This window comes from Eublepharis macularius, chromosome 2, assembly GCF_028583425.1.
Source record: "Eublepharis macularius isolate TG4126 chromosome 2, MPM_Emac_v1.0, whole genome shotgun sequence".
In the NCBI taxonomy this organism is placed as follows: Eukaryota; Metazoa; Chordata; class Lepidosauria; order Squamata; family Eublepharidae; genus Eublepharis; species Eublepharis macularius.
In genome coordinates, this window is record NC_072791.1 from 208,151,116 (window position 1) to 208,173,384 (window position 22,269).

A 22,269-nucleotide genomic window follows, 5' to 3' on the forward strand; every position below is an offset into this window, starting at 1 on the left:
ACATGTCTCTATTTCCAATTCTGAGAATCAAAGTTTGGTTTTACAAGTGAGGGACCCCCAAGGACCTGCAAGGTGGAGGGTCTCCTTTCTCCCTCCCACAGTACAGTACAAGTGCAGAGTGTTAGAAATACTCTTGGTCCTCTGACCATTGTCTTCATTTGCCACTCACTCACCAGGGGCTGGTTCCAGTTTGGAAACTGGTATCTGTTGCACACAACTGGAACAGTGGTTGAGTGTAACATATTCAGCCGTTTACCGAAATCCCCTTGGCAATGGTAATCTTTGTACGGTTGCCTTTTGATGTGATGGTGAACAATCACAGTGACAGGCCAGTTCTGCTGCTAATGCACTTACTCTCGCTTTCCCCTCTCTCATGCACAAAGTGTAACTGAGAAGTCTTGCTGTTTTGCGCCCTGAATCAAACTCCGGTTTGCTCTGATATCTGAATCACAACTGAATCCTAGTTTGTGGGAAGTAAGCAAACCAGTGTACCCAGGCACCTGCAGTTAGACGTCAACTGGAGCTTGCTCCAAGAAGAGAGAGAAAGTAGTGCCCATGTTCATCACAAGCAACCAAAGGTTTGTCATGATTACAGCCCACATTACTAGTCAATTGCACGAAGAGCAGAGGAGGTTGTTGGGTGGTTACGGTAAAGCAGCAAACATAAGGTATAAAAGGGGACAGGACAGGATGGACACAGCTGCCTGTACACATGGATCCTCTGTAATACCCCTGCTCTATAGAATGGCCTACCCAAGGTCAGGAGAGCCCCTGCTCTCCTGGTTTTCCATAAACAATGCAAAACTGAATTATTCAAAAGGGCTTTTTACTCAGATAGGAGGCCTGTACTGTAAGGAAATGGTCTCAAAGAGATCCACCAGTAAAGAGACCATAGCCTTCACCAATATGTTGCCTTATATACTATCTGTTGCTTTAAGAATGTGCTCCAATGTACTACCTGTTGCTTTAAGTATGACCCTACAAAGTAGTTATATGTTGTCTAATGTCAATCCTAGAATTGCTTATGCTCTGTTTCAACATTTCTTCAATTCTGTATTGGATTTTTGCTAATATTATGTCTTCATAAACTTGCATTTATTTACTCTATGACATTGTTTATTGAAATGTCCTTGATATTGACTGTACTAATCTCTCACTAGACAAATAAGTGGATACTAGATCAAATCAAGCCTAAATTCTTCATAGAAGCTAAAATGACAAAACTAAGGCTATCGTACTTTGATCATATCATGAGAAGACAAGATTCTCTAGAAAAGTCAATAATGCTAGGAAAAGTGAAAGACAGTAGGAAAAGCAGAAGACCTAAAACGAGATGGCTTGACTCAATAAAAGAAGCCACATCCTCCAGTTTGCAGGATCTGAGCAAGTCTATTAATGATAAGCCATTTTGGAGGTCTTTCATTCATAGGGTTGCCATAGGTTGGAGGCAACTTGATGGCACATAACAGACACACACAATGTCACACTATGTAATCTGCCTTGAGTCTCAGTGAGAAAGGCAGACTGTATATGACATTAAAAAACAATAAATAAAATAATAAAATTACCCAGTGCTGCCTGAGATAGCTCATTCCCACTTCTACTGGAAGAAGAGAGAGTCTAAGGATCAGAAGGGAAGCATATGAAAGAGACCTGGGGTAAATTTGGACAAGGTGACATATAACATTCCTTTCAGCTCTGATGCATGGAAATTCAGAATTATTAAGCCAGCTTTTGTTACTGTATATATTTTTGGCAATACAGTTAACATATTTGTATGCAGAAAGGTATGATTCAAATAGCATGGAATAATCAAGTATTGAACAAGTTGTATAATTAGAGAACTACTGATCATAATTATATAAAAAGGGGAGAGACAGAGAGAGAGACAGAGAGACTGCTTCCAGACAGGGACATGAAAACATGTTCTTGCTGCAGCAGTAGCATTAAGCAGAGCACATACCCCATGTTGTCATTAATGCCACCACATGCACCTTCTACTCCTCTCCCTTTCCCCACCAAACCACTCCACTCCCCTGGCCTGGAAACCTTTCCTTCCCCTTCCCCTACTGAACTGAGCAGGGAAAGAGGGGGTGGGATTTTAATGGGCTAAAAAACTAGCTTAGCTTTGTCCCCTTCATATTAGTGACAGAGCAATGTCCTGTGGACCCTGCCCTGCAGAGGGACATCTTACAGGGCACATATAACACCAGTTCAGTGCTAAACTGCCTCCCACTGGAGTTCTGGATCAGGTTCAAGGTTTTGGTACTAAGCTATAAAGCCTTTAGCAGACTGGGACCAGCATATCTGTGGGACTGCCTCACTTCAATCGACCGAAAAACAGTTGCTGGCGATCCCTGGCCTCACCAGGGCCAGGGCACCAACCTGATGGAATTCTGTCTGTTGAAGTTAGGGCCCAGCAAGATTTCCTATCCTTCCACCAGGTCTGTAAGACAGAGATGTTCCGCCGAGCGTATGGCTAAGGTCGGGGTGGCGGCTGGCTCCCTTGCTGGTCTCCTGCTGAGGGGAGACTGAAACCCCTCACCTTGGTTCTCCACTGTTACGTTTAATGCTGTCTACCAGTTCCCAGCTCATGGGATATTTGATCAGGTTAATGCAATATGAGCTGCCATCAAGAGTCTATGTTTACTGAATTTTATACTTCCATTTAATGTGATTTTATTATGATTACACAAGATACATTATCTGCTCTGAGCCTGCCTGCAGGGGGAGCCTCATGCAGAGTGGTAAGCTGTAGTACTGCAGCCCAAGCTCTGCTCACGACCTGAGTTTGATCCCGGCAGAAGCTGGATTCAGGAAGCCGGCTCAAGGTTGACTCAGCCTTCCATCCTTCCGAGGTCAGTAAAATGAGTACCCAGTTTCCTGGGAGTAAAGTGTAGATGACAGGGGAAGGCAATGGCAAACCACCCCGTAAGAAAAGTCTGTCAAGAAAACGTTTTGATGTGACGTCCCCCCATTGGTCAATAATGACTCAGTGCTTGCACAGGGGACTACCTTTACACAAGATACATTATCTGCTTTGAGCCTGCCTGCAGGGGGAGCGGACTAAAAATTTAATAATAAAAAATAAAAAATAAATAAAAAGAATCCACAGTTTCCCTCTGAGCCAGAGAAAAATAGGATTTTTTTTTAATGGCTTCAATGGGAAGGCATAGCATGTGGGCATTTTCCTTTACTGCAGGGGATTCCTACTTTCCATGTAAGGAAAAATCCCTATGTGGAAGCTACCATAGAATATATTCCTCTGTGGTAGAGAAGTGAGTTCTTGTATTGATTTTTTCCCAACAAACGAAAGCTGAACCTTCAAGGAAAGAGACGGGGATATATATCATGAGTAACTTCGATGTGATGAGGGAAACTGCAGATAGAGAAGCTGCAAGCCCAGGCTTGTGAGAGATTAATTTGGTGTCAGAGTAGGGAGATCCATTCAGAATCCCTTAGCAAGGTGAAAATGGACTAAAGTGACAGACCCAAACAACGGCAAGAAGGAAGGAAATGATTTGTACATTTCCATCAAGAACACAAACACTTGGGCCTACCACAGGTCTCCATCTGTTTGCTGTTCCTATATCAACCTGCAGTGATGAGCCAGCTCCTTTCACTCTCTCCAGATATAATTTATCATTCTGAAAGCTCAGTGACTGATATTGTTGTGAACCTCTGACTGTTACACAAAACAAATCCATCTTCTCTTCTGGACAAGTACAGCTTAAATGAAAGTGTGTAGTTGTATTCAAAGCAGCTGCTGAAAAGATGGCAAACAGTCTGTAATTGTGTACAAAGAAGAATTAAAGAACTGAAGCATTCCACTGTCTATATCCAGCACACACACACACACACACACCCTGCCTTCCCTCCTGACCAGGACATTTCTATAGAGAAGGTCAATATATATAAATAAATTCAGAATGTTAACTTTCTACTTTGTATATGGTTCCCTAAAAATCATACCACTGTATAAGAGATAAAAATCACAACCTGAGTTGACTGAGCCTTGCTTGGCTCCTAATGAGGCCGTTCTAATGAAAGAACGAATGGGCTTCCTTCCTGCTGCATTCCTTGCTGAGAAAGTTCCTTCAGAGGCTGAGGGCAGAAGTACCTCTCGCACGTTTCAAGGGACATCTATAGCTGCCCACATATTGTAAGGAACACCATGGATTTTATTTTCACGTATTTGAATTTTCCTCTTAGAGTCAAACTACACGAGATGCCTGACACATGTTCTAGATGTATCGGGTCCCACAAGGTTTCCTGGGAGGGGTAGTCTTACAAAGAACAGCTGCTCAATGAGATTCTCTGCCAGGGAATCTCTCTCTGTTTCAAAAAGTCACTTGGCTCAGATTTTCCTTTGGGATCTGGGTGGGGGGACATAACAGGAGGCAGGAAAAAAGCTAAGACTTTTTGCAAAAGTGAGAGAGAAAATCCTTCCCATTGCAATTCTCACTTCATTGTGATTTTCCATCCATCTGCTCCTTCTCTCTTGCTTTCCATCTCCCCTCCCCTCCCCTCTTTCCTCTTTTTTTTAAATGTTAAGGCCATTGCAGAATCAATGATTTGCTGATTTGAAAGCACCAAGGTGAAGTTCCCTTTTTATTCTTTTTGTAGAGAACTCCTGCAAGTGAAATTAACCAACCTTCATCAATCTCCTCTACTCCTAGCTAAATAGAGGAGGTTGTTCAATTTCATCCCAAGCTAGGAAGTGAAATTGATGAATGTCAGTCAATTTCACTTGCTCAGGACTCTCTGCAAAAATAATTAAAAGGGAACTTTCCCTTGGTGCTTTCAAACCAGCGATTCATCGAGCGGCTGATCTTTGTAAGACTACACTTCCCAGGGAACCTTGCAGGACCCGACATGTGCCCTCATGTATACTGTAGTTTCCCTCTTAGAGAAATATATTCCAAAATATCAACATGTGACTGAATAGCATGGTTTGATTTGCTGTGATCATGAAATATAAATCTTCAAATTGTTTATATTATAATTCAGATTTAACAAGAGGGGTGATGAGATTTAATGGTGCATGTTTGTGATCTCTGGCATCTTTCATTATTGGAAATACAAGTGAGAGACTTTTACTAATTATTGTAAAGAAGGATTAGAAAGATAATTTTTATACTGTTTGAACATGCAATTTGCTGTAAAAGTATTATATTGTTTTCAGCTTTTGATAATGATTCCCGTTCACAAAATTAAAAGAGAAAATTGCTTTAAAAGACTGGCTAGAGCTGAAAGTGCAAACTGAATCAGAGAATTATTGAAAAGGATCTGCTGAATTCCTTAAAGCCTGTTTTAGAGATTAATTTTATTCAGGTTTACTGGAAAGCATGTTCCACAGATTGGGTTATATTTCTAAGAAACTGTGGAGAAAAGCACAGCATGTGGGTGTCATTCTATCCTCTGTTATGCTGGCCAAAAGAGGGCAAGATTCAGACTAAATCCTTGATGACATCACTGGCCAGCTTGGCACGAGAGAGATTAAGGGAGCAGACTTTGAACAACTCAATTCCTTCACCTCCCACCCTAGTTACTGCTAGTAAGATATACTTCTCCCTGAAGTGGAGAGAGGGTGGCAGAGATTAACAATTTGGTCTGCTGGAACAATGAGCAGCAACAACTCAAGTCAATGAAGAAGAGGCAGGACTGGCTAACCAAATAAGGATCTAGAGAAAGATTGGCCATTGAGCGAGGCCCAGCTCTACCTTTTAGATGAGACTAGCCAGGAAACTAATTGAAGCCTACAAAGAAAGCCTTCAATGTCAGGCAATATGGCTGGGATCGTGGGGGGGGGGGGGTGGCGGGGAGGTGGAGTGTAGAGTGTGGCTGCAAGATTCCCGTGTTGGTTTGTAGAGCGAGAGATGTGAGTTGTCTTCTTCTGCCCATGGCCCTCTTTTCCATCTCAGCATATTATTTCCCAGAATCTCCCCACTCTCTGGTTCCTCTGGCATTCATGGTGATTGGGGCCAATGCAATTGGTACTGTGACATCTTTTCATGCCCCTTTGAGCCTTGCAATCCTTTCCAAAAAACTTGCCCCTCTCACATGGCATAAGGCCCACAGTGAGACCTGAACACTTCTTCTTTGGAAGGGGGTGGGGTAAGAAGGCACAGATTCTCCAATAAAGTTTCTCTCCACACTGCTGCAGAGGTGGCTGATTCTAGTGCTTGGGTGGCATTCTTTCCATCCCTCATTTTCCCTGGCAAAAAAGCTGCTCACAAGAAGTGCCTCCAGGAAGAAGTTGAACATTTGGCCGCAGTCACTGGCTGTCCTGGCTCCCATTCACTGTCTTTGTAATGATGACTACTGCCTTTGCTTGGATTACCACAAAGTTTAAACCAACCAACCACTGGATCAGTTTGCATCATATCTGCAGGCAGCAGTGATGAGAGTCAGACATTCAATGATGCATCTGATAAAGTGAGCTCTGCTTCACAAAAGTTTATAACCTAGACAATATTGTTCATCAATAAGGTGCAACTGGACTCCTATTTTGTTCTTCTACTACTACAGACTAACGTGGTTATCCACTAGGAAATTTAATGAACTCCTATGTCTGTATTTAAGCAGCTTGAAAGTGTCTGATTGCAGGAGAAAGATTTCTTGGAGCCATTGCAGGGCCTGTCAACTCACTGGCACCACTAATTTAAAAGCCATTTTGTTAAATGAAGTGAGATTACATTTTATATTGAGACTTATTCTTTTGGTGTCTGTGCAATCCTAAACACAGCTGCATTCTTCTAAGTCCACTGAAATTTGTTTTTCAAATTTTAAAACTTCTGAAAGGGATGCTTCTCAGGGCTTGCTGCAATGCTGTCTTCCTGCTACATATTAACAACCCAAAAAGATAAATTCACATACACTGTGAATAGAGATGGGCACAAACAGAAAAAAAACACGAACATGATGTTCATTGTTCGTTGCCATCCATGAACAGGGGCTCACAAACAACCACAAACATGGCCCTGTTCACGAACATGCTCGTGGTTGGCTGTTCGTGGGGGCCAGCAGGCTCTCCTCCAGCCATCATCCAAGTCAAGATCCCTACTGCACCACTCCCAGAAACCTGACCTGAGCAGGCAGCAAAAAAGGTACCAATAATAAATAATAGCTTGGCCCAGAGCTTGGCAGCAGCCCTGGAACTTGAAGGAGTAGATCCCTATCCCACCACACACAAAGAAAATTCAAGTTCCAATGCATTCTTCTTGTCTCTCTCTCAAAATGCCAACAGCAACTGTCTTGCCACTATCTGCAAAGTCAGAGCTGGGAGCCCCCCTCCCCCCTGCTCTTTGCTCCCTTGTAACAAATTTGGAGCACCACACGTGAAAGGAAGACCTGCCTATGAAGCTAAATTGGGCTTAGATTGGGGTTTCCAGGGCAACAGCAGTTCAGACAGAGTTCAGACAATCCCTGCCTAAGTTGCCAAGGGAACTGATTGCAGGTGCCAGACTGTCTGGCTTGATGAACAGCAACGAACAGCAATGATCGAGGCTTGCAACGACCACCTGTTCGTTTAGCATGGGGCCTCACGAACAGCTTGTTCTCAAACAGCAGATTAAGCTGTTCGTGGCTTTTTTTTTGTTCGTATTGCTGTTCATGCCCATTTCTAACTGCGAGTCCTCTGTAATTGAAAAGAAAGCTGTCTTTATCACCTGCTCATGACCAGGTCAAGTAATAAGAGATCCAGACTAGACACCAAATATGACACGAGTTGGAACAGAGGTGCTTGTCCAGACTCGCTGTCATTCTGAAGAATTGCAGAGATTACCTTGTGTATTTGGAATGTGTATGTATAAATATCTGTATTTGGAAGGGTGGAGGTGAGGAATAGCTTGCTTGACATCATCTAGGTGTTGCTGCATGCTGATATATACTTTCCATTCATGGGCAAGAAGGGCCATTACCAAGAGCAATCTTCAGGGGCAATGGACTTGGTAAATGTAGGCATGACTGCGGTCATGACTGTGCAAGTTGTCTCTCCTACTATCACAATTATTTATTTTACTTGGCTGAATGGGGACCATTGGATCCCAAGACATTGCACCCATATACATTAAGATTGAGGAGTAGCCATTTTAGACTAGACTGTAGGATTACTCTTTGAATTTTAGAGCACTATATGGGTTGTTCTGTACATCCGACTTACTTCTGATTTTCTTAACAGTCAATCCAAAAGCATTTGAATCGGTTTTGCTATTGTTCTTCTACACATCTGCCCTCTTTTTGCATTTTGCAGTTGTGATGTTGGTTTAAATTAATAAATAAAATAATTATGTAATTGCCTTAAATAATTAAGATTTTCAAGTGAAGATGCTGTCACCATTGGTGGCATCTAATTTTTTATTAATTTTATTGATGTAAAGGTTGGATTTTTTCAAAAGGATTCAAAATGAGCACACTGCCTTTATTTGCGTAGGGAAGTCAGAAAGGGGAGCAGCTCCACTGCCCATTCCTAAGTCTTCCCCTACAATCCAAACCAGAGCAACCTGCCTGGGCCAACCCAGAACAAGGAGGAGGAGGAGGCTGGCACTAGTGGGACAAACCAACCTCTGTGGGGACAGAGCCCCAAGCAGCACCTCATGTCCTGTTCAAACTGGGCTGTTTTTCTGGCAATGGAGTGGTCACCCTCCCTTCTCCCAGGCTACCAGCGCTTTTGCAATTTTTTAAAAAATCACCACTTTCATATTGCTGTATCAATACCATTATAATAACTAATGCAGCAGGTCTTCTGGATTCCCAACACTCAGGGTTTTTTCCCCCCTTAAAGTCTCTAGCCCCTTCCATTTTGGAGATATGCTTTCCCCTTAGATCTCTGCAAGGAAAGGGGCTAGAGACTTAATTTTAAAAAATAAATAAAATAAAAGTTGGCGATCCAGAGAATCATAGAATCACAGAGTTGGAAGGAACCTCTAGGGTCATCTAGTCCAACCCTCTACAAAATGCAGGAAATTCCCAAATCCGCCCCCCCCCCCTGGAAACTGCACAACTATTGTTACAATGGTAGGTCAGTATAGTGATATGAAATAGATGGGGTTTTTTAAACAAAAAAGTTCAAAAACAAAACCAGGAGAGGGAATAATGGAAGGCAGGTGGAGGAGTGGTTCAACAATGATGAACGTCCAATCATCAAAAAGTGAATGGGAGGGGGTGGGACAAATAAAACAGAAAGAAACATTATGTGCAAAGAACAAAGGCAACTCAGAATTGGCTTTTTAAAAAGATTGAAGAAAAAAGTCGTCTCAAAAGAACTGGGAGGGGGAGTGAAAACCAACAGCAAAAAAAGTGTGCAGAAATCAGGGGATAAACCAATGCCGCATGGAGCCACAACCAACAGGGGGGGGGACGCATGCAGAAAACCCGTTTACTAAGTTCATTCTCCAAAACCAACAAGCAACCAAATCCCAGCAATACACAGAAGCAATACTGTGAGCATTAGAAACTGTTTACTCTGCAGAGGATACAGAAAGTCTTTTACAAAGATGTTGACTTATCCTGACTTAGCTGTTATTGACAGAAGATTGTTATTGCCAGAATTTTATTGTTATTGTCTGCTGCTAAGGAATTCTGAATGTTTTAGTGCATCTTAAGTACAGTGTGGAAATTCAACAAATGTGAAATCTATACACGGGACAGGGGCAGAGAATCAGAACTGCACCTACCCTTGCGTGCCACTCACTTGCAGTGACGTATATGAACATGCCTCAATATGTGTACGATCTGAATGTACAATCTGAAGTCTGCAAAAAATGCAGATTTTAGATCATGCAGGCTGAGCCTGTGGATAAAGTTCTCCATGCCAATATCACATCAAATGTGAGGACATCACCTGCATGAAGGGAGGCTAAAGGGCCCAATTGCAATTCTTCCCTCAACACATACAAATTCCACTGATCAATGTCTGCAAAGGACTTTAGTTAATGCCCTTGGTAGTCAAACTCACAGCCAACAGCATTTCCTTATTCACTCTTTGAAGAAGTATAAGGACAGGTTACTAGAAAATTAGCTCAGATACTCGTGTTCTGGAAAAAAAATAGTCTTAAAGGTGCAACAGGATGTTCTTAATATTTTCTATAAAACGAACACGGTCACACATGAATCTTTATAATCATCTATCAAGATTATCAGATGCATTAAGTGTGGCTGACCTCTGAGACCTTGGCTGTTTTCACACGTTTTATCAGCTACCGGAACATCGCGCAAAACATCCAGAATAAATGCTCCTCATATGTTACCAGAACTTTGTCTATAGAATTTATTTATTAAAAGCATTTATACCCTATCCCTCAATTATTATCTCAAGATGGCTTCTTTACAAGAAAGCAATTAAAAGAATAATAAATAGTAAGATATATTGACCTGCATTAAACCCAGTATTTAAATAGAATATTAAAAAGGAGTTATTTAAAACCCCTTCACACTCCAACAGGCAAATCACAAAACCCAAATCAGTATAACAAAGAGTCAATATGGATCAATCAATATGGCTGAGGTAAGGGGGAATGGATCAATTTGGATCAATCAATTTAGACAGAAGATAGGGGAAAAGACTCAATCAATAACAAACATAACAATATGGCTGACCAATATGGCTGACCAGGCAAATCACAAAACCCAAATCAGTATAACAAAGAGTCAATATGGATCAATCAATATGGCTGAAGTAAGGGGGAATGGATCAATATGGATCAATCAATTTAGACAGAAGATAGGGGGAAAGACTCAATCAATAACAAACATAACAATATGTCCAAGGTGGGTGGGGGTTTCACTCGGTGCTTATAGCTCAAACTGATAATAGCAGTTCGATAAAAGTTCTGAAATTTCACCAGCATGCCCTTTTTGACTTTTTCTTCTAACAACCCAGTATTAGCCCTTATTCAACATGGTTGAAATGCAACATCCACATTTTTGAAATGCAACGTTCTGAAACGCAACATCAGAGTGAAAATTCTTGGGTGAAAGAAGGGGCCTTCTGCATCCAAAGTCTCTTTTCATTTCTTTCCAATCTCCTCGCCTTCTTACGGACCGTGACTGCAAGAACAATAAGCAATGGCCACAACATGAAGTGCAGAAGGTCCAGGCGAGGGGGTGGGGAGGCTGTCAAAGAGTGATTGACCATCATGAGAACAAGCACAGAGACACAACTCCAAAGATAAAACAGCAGGGTGCCTTTTATCAAAATATGCAATAAAACCATGATCCAATAAATGTGTTCTCTAAATAGTTTTCCACTTTAGGCCGGCTGTCTTCAGCAGAAGGTGTTTAATAGCTTTTCAAAATTAGTGACAGACTGGCTGGCCCTCCCCTAAGCAGAATTACTGAGGCAGAGATGGATAACTGCACATATTGAAGAGTGGCAGCTATTTCAATTCAACCTTTTAAACTCTATGATCTTATAAGAGCTTGCAGACAAATCCAAGGAATATTCATTTAGATAGGGATTCCACCATGTTTTGGCATCCACCTCACCCATATTGTTCTGGATGCCTCAGGCCAGGTCTGATTCAGATACAGGTGTGCACTTAAGAAGCCCTGAGCATCTAGTTATCAAATCATTTAGTTATATCAAATCATTTACCTGTTGGCTAGAGGTACCACAGACAACATCTTAGATTCGTTACTGGGTATTGTAATACAATTATGGAGTCTCTCCACTTTCATTTTAAGCCGTTATTATGACTAAATAATCATTTAATATTCTTAATATCAACTCAATTAACAGAAAATCAGACCATTCACATTATAATAACTACACAGATCATTAAAGGAGAGCAATTATGAGTCCAAAAAATGATCTTACCCAAAGATACAAAGGTCACAGGCAAGGAGCCCCTCCAAAGCAGAAGCTCATGGTTAGTTTAGTTTGTTATATTTATAGGGTTCCAGAACCTTCTCTTCAAAGGCTGCTTCAAAGATTCAAAGTGTTACTGGACCCGTATATTGCTCTTTTACTACTGACCAACACAGTTGGCTACCCACCTGAAACTATCAGAATTGATAATGTTCTTCTAGGAGAGGGACAACCATCCTCTATATTTCTGGGTATTACTCAATTTTCTAGATATTGCTCTGGATGCTAGAGCTATTGTGATCCTCTCACTAGAAGCCAAGCTCTGTAATGAAGTTGGCATCAGCTAGCAGAAACAGCTTCACAGATACAGGGCGACTGGAAGGCATTCATTAAAATATGGCAGGGCCACCGAGGGCCCGATAAAGTTGCTTTGAAAGCTAGATTTAATCTATGGACTATGTTGGTCATCCTTGTTTTAGGGCCAAGGTGAGGTTGCCACAAAATAATACTCCGAATGTTGTAGTTCTCTTTGTTTCAGTTGTCATAGTAACAATGCTAGGGACTCCAGATTTCCACTCTGGTTTAAAATGGACTTAGGAGACAGCATACACTCAAGGAGGAAACGGCAACAATTTGTGTGTGGGATTTTTCCTCCCTGTTTAAACGGAAGCTAAGATTTGCGATATGGTCTGGCTGACAGCATAAAAACGTTTCTGATACAAAGTTTTGAAGGCAGGGAGATTAATGCGCCCATGACTGCTGATTCACTTTTCTGATCAGCACTTTTTCTGAGCTGGTACTTTGCTGTAGCTTTTATTATTTTAATCCAATTCTCCTACACACAAAAGGGAGCAATACAACATTTCATTCTATTTCATTAGCAATCATCTTCAATTCCAGTTAATATAGAAAAGCATTGTATGTGTGGAATTCATTGTGCAGTCCTAGCTCAGAACTAAAGGTATGGTTTTCTTTGAGAGATTTGCCCAGTATACTCATACCATTCAACAGGAAGTTCACAGATTAAAATATTCTGCACAAACATTACATAGCAGAACCAGAGTTATTTCACGATGTTCTTGTAAATTAGCATCTTAATAACTGTTTAATCTAGTACAAATCCATTGCATTTTCAGCCTGAGTGTTTCTTATATTACACAGCAATACTTTCAGATTTTTTTCTACCAGTCTCCACCTTAACCATAAAGTTGACTAAAATATTTTAGAGCTATTCAATATGCAAATACTTGTAAAAACAGAGTCAAATAGTTGAAACGCAATAAATACCAACACATACGAATTTAAGTGAGTAAAATGAATTTCAGGGTGTTATTAAATTGCCTTTTTTCTGAGTAGAGTTTCGTTATTTGTCCCGATAAAATAGATTTTGAGTGGGTGGCATTTTCCAGAAAACCAGTCTGTATTGTTTCCATGGGCCTGTGAACTGGAAAAGATATTATGAATAATGGATTTGCTGTGCTCTTCGACACAGCCCCCCAACAAAGACAATCTCATTCTGGTTCTCCTAATAAGATGCTGTTAAAGTGCAAAATAAAACATTCGCCAACTATCTAACCTATAGGTGAAACAATTCTCATTCATTTAGTTTTCCTTCCACAATTCCTGCAGAAGGCTACTTACAGGGTATGATGGCCTGTCTTTTTTAAGAGGCTGAATTACCTTAAAAAAAAGATTGTATCACTAAAATATTGAAGTTATTCAAAATTGTTCTCCATCTGCTTCTTAGATCTGAGGGGAATAATTTGCCCTAAAACCCCTGCTTGCACTTTACATTCTAAAGCTCCAGCTGATAATTTTCAAGTTTGGCACGCATGATCAATTTACCCGAGATGACCATGAGGGAATAGTTTTGCTTTTAAACAACCAAGACATAAATCTTAGGTTAAGCTGAACTGAAAGTATAGGAAAAGATTCCAATTATAATAGTTCAACTATCCAGAACATTTTAGGAGACTCAGATTTTCCCTCCTGGGTTAGGATCGTTCGCTTTCCTTCCACGCAGCCCAAATAATTCTCAAGCACACTGCCTCCATTCGGTGTCTACTGACTTTTTTGTCCTGAAAGAGGACCAAAGCTGTGGATGCTCTGACTGCACTGACAGGGCATGACAGAACAGAGGAGCACATCAAACACTAAGCCAGTTTGGTGTAGTGGTTAAGAGCAGCAGGACTCTAATCTGGAGAAACAGGTTTGATTCCTCACTCCTCCACTTGGAGCCAGCTGGGTTACCTTGAGTCAGTCCCAGCTTCTCAGAGCTCTCTCAGCCCCACCCACCTCACAGGGTGATTGTTGTGAGGATATAAATAGCACACTTTGTAAACCACTCTGAGTGGGTGTTAAGTTGTCCCAAAGGGTGGTATATAAATTGGATGTTGTTGTTGTTGTTAATGCTGAAGTAGGGTTGCCAACCCTGAGGGTGGAGTTTGGGGAGGGACCTCAGTGCAGTATAATGCAATACAGTCCACCCTCCAAAACAGCTATTTCCTCCAGTGGTACTGATCTCTGACAGCTGGAGATCAATTATAATTCTCCAGCCACCACCTGGAGGCTGGTAATCCTCCCCTGAAGAAAAAATAATCTCTTTTAATATACACTTTTTTTGTTATGAAATGAATGCAAGATGACCCAGACAAATTCTGTGCAGAAACTAAGGCAGTGACAATTGCATCTGGTTGACGTTTAAAAAAATCCAGAAAAAGGAAGATCTGGCTCAATTTCCTCCTATCCTGAGCGACCTGCAGTCCACTGGAGCTCTCATTTTACAGCCAAGTGCACAGAGCACAACAAATGGTGCAGAGAATGTTCTTTATATTTTACTCATCAGATGTCTACTCTAATGATGTATATGTGTAAAGGCAGTTCTATATAGCACAGACATCCCTGAGAGAAGGAATTAAATAGGGTTGCACTTACTTGTAACTGTTGTTCATCGAGTGGTCTTCTGTGCAGGCACACATTGGGACTGTGCATGCACAGGTCAGCTATGGAGAAGTTTTCCAGCGCTTTCTAGAAGACTAGGAGTGCCCCTTCCTCCCTTTGGTGTTTTCCCACCAAAATCATCACATGGTGTGCTATTCCCTCAGTTCTCTCCATGCTGCCACTGGAAACTCTCCAAGAAACTAAGGCTCCAGAGAGTTCATAGCAGGGCAGGAGGGAGGGATGTGTGCCTACACCAAAGACCGTTTGATGAACAACAGTTACTGATACTCTTACCCACATAGAGGTGCAAGTTATGGTAGTCAAGGAGCAGCAGTTGCTACTCAGAAAAAACAAGTGAAAACATAACAGATCCACATCAGAACAATAAAGGAGGTGTGATGGAGCCAGAGAAAGGACAGACAGTATGCGCCATCAATGAAACTTGTGCTGCTAGCAGAACAACCTGCATAACAAAAACAGCCAGGGGATAAAACATAAAAAAGATTACCTTGCCAGTGATTAGCAAGGGCATTCCCCAACGACAGGGGTCCCTGGCAGTCCAACAGCTTATAGCACTCACACTCTACAGTGACTGAATTAGAGATGAAGTGCTACTTAATCTGCAAGACATCAACAACAATAATGATGACCACTGCAATAAAGTATAAATTTGCTAAAAGACTGCAACAGGGGCTCTATTTGTGGGTCAAGGACCTCTTGTCCTGGGCACTGTTTCTGATTATAAACATAAAACGTCCTTTAAAAAGATGAGTGTGGAGTTTATCTAAACTCCACCTTTAAGCATCAATGGGGATTCAAAGTGGCTATAACATTTTATAGTTTCCATTCCATCCACACAACTACACATAAAAGCAGGCCTGGCTGAGGTAATGTGAGGGGCCCAAGGTTATAGGCAAGCTTTTCAGGCACAATGATGTTTGAATCTGGATTTCCCAGATTCTAGCCCAATGTTCTTACCACTATACCAAACTGGCTCTGGTTAGAAATGGTGTCATACAGGAACAACCCCAGAGACAAGATGAACACAACTGCAATAAGAACTCTCTCCTAGCAGTGGCAACTGTAATGCTGTGGAATCAGTTTCATGTTTTATATTAGTCCCAGGATAGTAGAATCTAAAGAAGTTCCAGTCCAGATTTTACTCATGTCTGTAAACTAGCTGAAGGTATCCTAGGGAATTACTGAGCTAGGCCTTGTGTTCTTTGCTTCTGCGAAAAAAAGTTACTCTATGCTGACTAAAAGAGACTCTCTGTACATTCCTAAATGATTATGGAATCTTACATCAATGAGAATGAGAACCCTGGGAAGAGCCAGCACCATTCCCCGGGGGAAAAAAGGGAGCATGGACATAGATGGAACCAACAGGAAAAATCTTTCTTCAAAAAGCATTGGGCTGAGAGGTGCAGGTTTATCATCTCTCTTGAAACAGAAGCAGCTGAAAAGCCCAAATCATTATATTGATGGTTTCAGGTTGCTGTTTCAGTGTGTTATCTCTATTAACCCTTGCCTCAAGGGATGTCACATGGGAACTGAGGACAGCCTGGGAGGCCTTGGGAAAAAGCCTCTCTGCCTGGACCTAGGGTTGCCAGCCTCCAAGTGGTGGCCAGAGATCTCCTGGAATCACAGCTGATCGCCGTGGGGACAAATATCAGTTTCTCTGGAGAAAATGGCTGCTTCGGAGAGTGCACTGTATGGTATTATACCCCACTGAGGCCCCTCCTCTCACCAAACCCCACCCTCTGCAGGCTCCACCCCCCCAAATCTCCAGGAATTTCTCAACCTGGACTTGGCAACCCTACCTGGACCCTCCTTAAGTTACACCTCCAGGTGTCTCCACTCATAGCCTCCACTCATGAGGGGAGGGGCCTTTATCCAGGCAGACAGGCAGGCATGCAGGCAAAGGCTCTGGGAAAGAGCCTTGGAACCCAGAGCTCTGTCATGCCACATTTCCAGGCTTTTCCCCTCAGAACCAAGGGGGAAGGTACTTTTAATCAGGCTTCTGCTCAGCTGCAACTTTAAAGGATGAGCTGTTGTGAGGAGGCTGTGACAGTCTGCACCTCTGGTCTTAGCCCTTGGTATTCAAAGGAGGGGACAGGTTAGGGTTGCCAGCTGCAAGTCGGGAAATACCTGGAGATTTGGGGGGGGGGGGTGGAGCTTGGAGAGGGTGGAGTTTGGGGAGGGGCTGGAGCTCAGCAGTTTATAATCCTGTAGAGTCTACTGTCCAGAGCAGCCATTTTCTCCAGGAGAACTGATCTCTATCACCTGGAGATCAGTTGTAATTCCAGGAGATCTCCAGCCACTATCTGGAAGTTGGCAAGCCTAGGACAGGTGCCTTTACACAGAGTCCCAGCCTTGAAGAAGGAGTGGTTGAGAGGAGGCGCTCATAGGCCACACCTCTGAACTTAGCCTTTAGAGCCAATTTGGTGTAGTGGTTAAGAGCGTGGGACTCTAATCTGGAGAACCAAGTTTGATTCCCCACTCCTCTGCTTGAAGCCAGCTGAGTGACCTTGGGCTAGTCACAGCTCTCTGGAGCTCTCTCAGCTCCACCCACCTCACAGAGTGATTGTTGTTGAGGGGATAATAATGACACTGAGAGATCTCTGTCTTTTGGTGCTACACCTCTGAAGATGCCAGCCACAGCTGCTGGCGAAACGTCAGGAACTACAATGCCAAGACCACGGCAATACAGCCCGGAAAACCCCCAACAACCAATAATGGCATACTTTGTAAACTGCTCTGAGTGGGTGTTAAGTTGTCCTGAAGGGCAGTATATAAATCAAATGTTGTTACTATTACTATATTATTAAAAAATTCTCCTCAAGGATGAGGCGAGGGAAAAGTAGAGAACAGCAATGGAGAGCCTCACTCGGCAGTGGCAAAAATAGAACTGAGGGAATAGTGTCACTCCTCCTGGTCGTGTGATGATTTTGCTTGAAAAGCGCCAAAGGGAAAAGAAGTGCTCCTAGTCTTCTAGAAAGCTCTGGAAATCTCTGGGGCTGGCCTGCACATGTGCAGTCCCAGTGTGGGACTACTCAGAAGCCATGGAGATGAACAAATCATCCCTAGGCACAGAGACACAATGTCCCTAGCAGAATTTCTGCCATTGGAAACTGAGCCTCACATTGTCAGGAGAGATTAATACCTTCGGACCCATTTTAACATATTCCCCACTTAGGACATTACTCTTTCCATCCATTTACAAGAGAGATAGTGAAAGTATTAAAGGGCATTGCAGAGATGTAGATGAGGCTGTTCCCTCTCCTGATAGGCCTAGTTTGCCTTTTTCACCACTGCTACACAGTGAGCCAACATTTTTATCAAGCTATCCACGACAGACCTAAGCTATCTTTCCCTCTCAATCACTAGGCTTTTCTACACACTCAGCTTATTCCTGATTTTCTTAGTCGTCAATGCACAAACATTGGAATTAGTTTGGGCACATTTCTACCACACGTCTGCCTTCCCTCTGCATTTTTGGCAGTTAGAGAACTGGTTTATTTTCTTCCTCAAGTGCCTTAAATAATGAAGATTTTCAAGCAAGTGTGATATTATCGGTGGCGCCATCAGGGATATCTAGGGATCCCATTCCCCTGGTTGGGGCAGGGAATCCCCCACTTTCACCCTCCACCCCTGCCTCTACTCACCTGGCTGGCAGAGGAGAAAGCCATTGGAACAGGCCTCCAGGGTGCGCATTCAGGATGGCCCCAAGAGTGTGTGCGTGCTTTGCAGTGGGCCGATTTGGGCCCCAAATGGGCTGAACTGGGCCTGCTCGAGGCTCAAAGTGGCCCATTGTAAAAGTGTGCATGTGCTCCTGCATCCGTGCGATGACATCACCTGGAAGTGACATCACTGGAAGTGATGTCATGGCATGGAATGGAACATGCTGAGGCCACACTAAAGGTAAGCATCAGGCCCCCAGCCTCCTACTGGGACGGTAAGGGGACCTGCCAACCCTAGTGGTGTCACAGCACACACATCCTTTTATTTTTTATGCTTGGTTGAAAATGATCACACTGCTTGTCTTTGCAGGGGGAAGCCTGAAAGGGGAGCATATCCACCACCCATACCTAAGCCCACCCTCCTGTGGTCCAAACTAGAGTATCCCGCCGGATGTGAGGAGGTAGAGACTGGCACCAATGGGGTAAACCAACCTCTATGGGGAAGGAGCCTGGAGCAGCAGCAGCTAAGCTCCTTTCAAACATTGCCACTTTTTCAGGCACCAAAAGTGGCCATCACACTTTCATTGGGCCGCCAGGGTTATTGCAATTTTTTAAAGTCTATTTCATATAGCTACATGGACCTACCATTGTAGTAATAAGTGCAGCAGGTTCTCTGAATTCCCAGCTTTCATTTTTTAAGTCTTTACCCCCTTCCCTTGGGGAGATAAAAGGAAAATGGCATCCTTCCTCCATGGAAAGGGCTAGAGACTTAACTGTTTTTTACATTGATTGCACCTATTATTACAATGGTAGGTTGCTATAGTGATCTGATATTGACTATTTAAAAAAAATTGAAAACAGAATTGGGGGAGAGAAAGTTGGGGGGAGGAGTCATTCAATTATGATGAATGTTCAATCATCAAAGAGTGGTTGGAGGTGGGTGGGAGTGGACGGGACAAAAAAACCCAAATAAACATTACACTCAAGGAACAAAGTCAACTAAGAATCTGCTTCAAAAAAGATTGGGGTAAAAGTGATGTCCAAAGAACTGGGGAAAACCTGGGGGGGGGGGGGAGAGGGACAAAAAACCTAAGCAAAAAATAAAGGCAAAAAACGTAAGCAAAAATCAAGAGGATAAACCGAAGCAATATGAGGCCAGAATTGATGAAAAAGCCCATGTGGAAATCAGACCACCAGAATATATTTAAATTCAGGCTCCCCCACTCTCAGCGTACGCATCGTTAAACATGTTCTGCCTTGAAATGCTTTGGTGTGCTTCTTTGGGTGGGTTCCACCTTAAATTCTCAGCTGACTTGGGCTCTCATCACAGTTGCCATTTGGGGACGGGGTTATTTTTACTTAGTTGAACATTACCAGACTGAAGATAATGAGGTGAACACGTGAGTTGTTGTTATGTTTATAACTGGCACTGAGTATCTGATGAATATACCATTTTTTTAAAAAAAATGAAAACGATGACTTTATTGGATAAAATATTAGACAAAACAGGATAAAATCCTGTTTCTGTTAAGTACTCTAGATCACAGAAATGTTACTGAAGTTATATCAAAGGAATGTCAAAATGTGATGAACTACCTAGTAAGAATTATATAAATCTTTCCCACATACAGCAATACATATTGTCTCTCACAAGCAATACTTGCTATTTTATATGTTGCACAAAGTACTGAACCTCCAAGGTACATTATTTTATTATAAATGTTCAAGATATCTGTGTGCCATAAAAAATCAAAAGCCACTCTTTATATCTATCAAATCTGTCCCTCAAAGTCAAAATCAAATTGTTTTAACAACTGAACATCAAATACTACTTCATAAGAAAAGTTGTTGCTTATGGCTTCCAGGTAGAAAACAGGGCTGCACTTACCTGAAAATGTGCTCATGAAATGGCTCTATATAGAGTGACACATTTGAAACTCTATACTCACAACTCACAAGTCCAAAAAGAAAAAAAAACCACCACAAATACATAAAAAACATCTCAGGTGGCAGGCCCCCTCCAATTCCCCCAATCATGATATAAAACAAAGCAAAACAAAAGGGGGCGGGTGGTGGGGGACAGTTTATAAAATGCCAGTGACTGCACTTATAGGGAGGCAGATGATTATGTTGCCCCCCTGGCGGGAAACCGGTAAGGAGGCTCCTAAAACAATCAAAAACTGGCCTCAACCGTATGCCTGGTGGAACTTCTCTGTGTTACAGGTCTGCCGAAAGGATATAAGATCTTGGCAGGCCGTGGTGTCCTCCAACAGAGAGTTCCACCAGGTTGGGGTCAGGACTGAAAAGGCCCTGGCCCTGATTGAAGCCAGCCGGGCCTCCCTGGGGACAGGGACCACCAGTAGGTTCTTATCTGCTGATCTTAATGCTCTCTGGGGTACATATGGGGAGAGATGGTCCTGCAGGTATGCTGGTCCCAGTCCGTTTAGGGCTTTAAAGGTTAAAACCAAAACCTTGAATCTGATCCGGAATTCCACAGCGAGCCAGTGCAGCTGCTGCAGGATAGGAGTAATATGTGCCCTGTATGGTGTGCCCATCAGGACACACGCAGCAGCGTTCTGGACTTGCTGTAATTTATGGGTTAGGCCTAAGGGAAGCCCTGCATAGAGCAAGTTACAGTAGTCTATTCTGGAGGTGACCATTGCATGGATCACTGTAGTTAGGTCATGGGTCAACAGATAAGGTGCAAGCTGCCTGGCCTGTCAAAGATGGAAGAACACAGACTGGGCAACTGCCATGACCTGGCCCTCTATCAATAAGGAGTCCAGTATCCCTCTGAGACTCCAGACCGATGAGACAGGTGCTAATAGTGCCCCATCAAAGGTCAGTAGCCAGATTCCCAAATCTGGCAACCCCTGGCCCAAGTACAGGATCTCCATCTTTACCGGGTTCAACTTCAGCCAGTTCTGTTTTACTTATCCAGCTACAGCCTCCAAAGCTTTCACTAGGACATCAGGGGCAGAGTCAGGCTGGCCGCCCATCAACAGATAAAACTGGGTGTCATCCGCATATTGGTGACAACCCAGTCCAAAACTTTGCACCAGCTGGGCAAAGGGGCTCATGTACAGGCTGAATAACAAAGGGGAGAGTATTGCCCTTTGCAGAACGCTGCACACCAAAGGCTGGCGTATGGATAAGCTCTCCTCAAGTGCCACCCTCTGTCCCCAACCATGGAGAAAGTGGACGAGCCACTGCAAGGCAGTCCCTCAGATACCCACCTTGGCGAGGCGGTAGGTCAACAGTTCATAGTTGATCGTGTCTAACGCTGCTGAAAGATCCAACAAAATCAGCAGCGCCAACCCACCTTGATCCAGATGTCTGCAAAGCTTGTCCGTGAGGGCGACCAGTACCGTCTCTGTCCCATGTCCCGGGCGGAAGCCGGACTGGAATGGGTCCAGGATGGAAGAGTCCTTCAGGAAAACCTGCACCTGTTCTGCCACTGCCCGCTCAATCACCTTCCCCAGAAACGGGAGGTTCAAGACTTGTCAGTAATTGGATGGATTGGTGGGATCCAAAGATGGTTTTTTTAGGAGTAGCCTCACCACAGCTTCCTTCAGCGCTCCAGGGAAAACCCTGGAGCTCAATGATCGATTAATAATAACCTCCAATTGCAGCCCCAACCCATCTGTGCTGGCCTTCACCAGCCACGAAGGGCAGGGGTCTAGGGAGCACGTAGTGGGCCTCACCAGCTGCAGGATCCTGTCAACTTCCTCCCGGGACACCAGACTGAAGTGATTTAAATAAGGGCAGTTTCCAGATGGCTTACCTGAAGCCGCTCCATGCTGCAATGTTGTGGATCGTGCTGGGGAAAACATGAAATAT

At 43.1% G+C, this 22,269-nt stretch overlaps 1 protein-coding gene across 2 annotated transcripts in view; it reads right to left on the bottom strand.

The window, feature by feature from the left end:
- SPAG16 (sperm associated antigen 16) overlaps nt 1-22,269 on the bottom strand; it is a 556,878-nt gene that overhangs the window by 230,005 nt on the left and 304,604 nt on the right. The window lies entirely within an intron of this gene.